Source organism: Petaurus breviceps, unplaced genomic scaffold (assembly GCF_028583685.1).
Source record: "Petaurus breviceps papuanus isolate PSGF00001 unplaced genomic scaffold, PetGlider_PUasm1.0 186, whole genome shotgun sequence".
Lineage (NCBI taxonomy): Eukaryota > Metazoa > Chordata > Mammalia > Diprotodontia > Petauridae > Petaurus > Petaurus breviceps.
In genome coordinates, this window is record NW_027185798.1 from 30226317 (window position 1) to 30229373 (window position 3057).

The following is a 3057-nucleotide window of genomic DNA, read 5'->3' on the forward strand; positions in this document are numbered from 1 at the left end:
AGAAAGAAAGAAAGAAAGAAAGAAAGAAAGAAAGAAAGAAAGAAAGAGAGAAAGAAAGAGAGAGAGAAAGAAAGAAAGAAAGAGAGAAAGAAAGAGAGAGAGAAAGAGAGAAAGGAAGGAAGGAAGGAAGGAAGGAAGGAAGGAAGGAAGGAAGGAAGGAAGGAAGGAAGGAATGAAGGAAGGAAGGAAGGAAGGAAGGGAGAAAGACACACACACACACACCTTCTAGAAGGCTTGCTTCCACTTTAGTATCTTCATTTTCCAGCCTCATTCTCCCCTTTAGAGATTCTTCTCTCAAACCTCGTCTTTCCTGATTTCTGCCAACATGACATAATGAACACAGCAAATGGAGTGCTTCGGTTACTTTCCTGCTGCAACAACATAATTGACCTGCATTTCCAACTGGGAGAGTTGATGGGAGAGAGAGGAGCATATGCCCATGGATCTGCGATCTTAATGAGGAGGATGTTCCCTCTGACAGAGAAAAATCACCATTCATGTCTAATCCTCCCTCTGTACCTCTTGCCCATTTGTTCCCATAAGCTTACCACATGGGGCTCTACTCAGGGTGATGGGGGTAAGGGGCATGGAGTCTCCCTTGAATACTCTTTACATCTTCATGGATACCAATTGAGCCCAAGAATGCCCCCTCTTTATACATGATCCGCTCAACTTTTGGATGATTCATTTTTGATGACATCATCCATAGAGCTTCTTCTGGTTTGTGATGCATTGCAGACCACCCAAATCTACTGTGTGACCTTCTGCAGCCATTTAGGCGATCTTCAGCTTGTCCAGCTAACAACACATTGTTGGACAGAACTAGTCAAGCTAGGCGATTGGGCAGATTCTAAAAAGATGTAACTTAATAGAGACAAAATCTTATGTTTGGGATAAAAAAGAAATCAACTTCCCAAAAAGAGGATGAGGGAGGCATGGTTAGACAGCAGTTTGTCTGAAAAAGATCTGATAGTTTCAGTGGATAAATAGCAAGCTCAGAATGAGTCATCAGTGTGATGTGGAAATGTAAAAAAGAAAATAAAAAGACCAATATGATTTAAGAATCCCTTAAGAAAATCAAAGGTCTCGGGAGCAAAGAGGTCCGTCTGTAACTTTTCCCTGAGTATTGTGTTCAGTTCTGAGCATAAAAGTTCAAGAAGGAAATTGAGCAGCAGAGGTTGTCCAGAGGAGAGCAACCAAGATGGGAAGAGCCTTGATTTCACCATGTTTGAGCAGCATCAGCGGAAGAAGCTGGGGATGTTTCAACTGGAGAAGAGAGAATTCAGGGCAAACATCATCCACTGCTGTCTTCAAGTGTTTGAAGGGTTGTTCTGTGGAAGACTGATTAGACTCCTGTTTCACCCCAGAGAACAGTACCAGTATCAATCTGCAGAAACTTGTGAAGAACTACATTTAGGCTTGATGTCAGGAGAAGCTTCCTAACAAATAGTGCTGTTCCAAAGTGAAATGTACTGTCTTTGGAAGCAGTGAGTTCATGCCTCATTGAGGCAGTTAGGTAACACAGTGGATAGAGTTCTGGGCCAGGAGAAAGTAGAACCTGAGTTCAAAACCAGCTTCAGATACTTACTAGGTGTGTGACCCTGGGTAAATCACTTCACCTCTGTCTGCCTCAGTTTCTTCAGCTGTAAAATGGAGACGATAACATCACTTACCTTGTAGGGTTGCTGTGAGGACAGTACACAGTGACCGGCACATGGTAAGTGCTTAATAACCTCTTGTTTCCTCTCTTCTTTCCTCACTGGAAGTCTTTGGGGGCAAGTTAATCACTTGTTGGGTGTTTTAGAGTGGTGATGGCTTCTGGAAATAGTTGGGATTGTTAGTTGCTAAGTTATCTTTCAAATTAAAAAGAAAAGCTCTAAACATCACAGGAAGATTTCTTTTTTTTTTTTCATTTAAAAAGCGATCCTTTGTTTTTACAGAGAATCTTGGAGAGGATGTCACAAAATGTTACTGCCAGTTTTGGAAAGGCAATTCAGCCTCCTCTCCTCTTCCTCCTAAATGAGAGCAATAATATACTTAGCAGAGTGCCTGGCACATAGTGGGTGCTTAATAAATTCTTGTTTTCTTCCCTCTCTCATTTCTTTCCTCCCTCCTTCCCACCTTTCCTTCTTCCTTCCTTCTTTCCTCCCTTCCTTTCTCCTTCCCTCCCTCCCTCCCTCCCTTTCTTCTTCCCTCCCCTCCTTCCTTGCTCCCTCCCTCCCAGGAGGTAGTTGCTATCAGTATCCGATTTCTATAGTTGAGGAAACTGCCGCAAAAAGCAGCTAAGTGACTTCTCAAGGACATACAGTTACTAAGTATCTAAGGTTGGATATGAACTCAGGTCTTCCTACACTCCAGGTTCAGAGTTCTGTCCACCATACCACCTGCCTGCTTCATTGTCCATTTATAGTGCCAGGACGATAGAGTCCTGGGCTTAGAATCAGGAAGACTCCTCTTTCTGAGTTCAAATCTGGCCTCAGATACTTACTAGCTGTGTGATCCTGGGCAAGTCACTTAACTCTGCCTCAGTTTCCTCATCTGTAAAATGAGCTGGAGAAGGAAATGGAAAACCTCTCCAGTATCTTTGCCAAGAAAACCCCAAATTGGGTCACAAAGAGTCAAACATGATTGAAAAAGGACTTAACAATAACGAAGAATCTGTTCAAAATATACATATTTATGAAAGCAGAAGTAATATTGAGAAAAGAGTACAGGTATAACTACTTAAGCCCACTTATCTTCAACTATACCTAGAAGAGTAAAAGCAAAAGCAATTTTGTCTTTAGTAGCTGTGTAGGCATGTAGCTGGGCAGGAACACCAACCTCCTCTGTGCAAATATCCAGAAGACCTTATCTGGATTAATTCCAGTGCAGAACCAGCATCTCTACTGTGGTGACAACTAGCTCCTACAAGAAGGAGGTGCTCACTCAACCGATCAGATTCCAACCCCCCATTGCCTCCCACGGTCTCAGTCACACCCCTGAAATGGCCATAATCATAAGACTGTTTGGCTGACCCAAATCAATAGCCTAGAGGCTAGGTGGCAATAGAATGGA

General features: G+C 42.7%; 1 long non-coding RNA gene across 1 annotated transcript in view; it reads left to right on the top strand.

The window, feature by feature from the left end:
• Positions 1-1886, top strand: part of LOC138162647 (uncharacterized) — a 6483-nt gene extending 4597 nt beyond the window's left edge. Inside the window, exon 2 of the long non-coding RNA XR_011168682.1 lies at positions 266-1886. This is a non-coding gene — a long non-coding RNA (uncharacterized lncRNA). The remainder of the gene's footprint in view (positions 1-265) is intronic.
• Positions 1887-3057: the final 1171 nt, after the last annotated feature.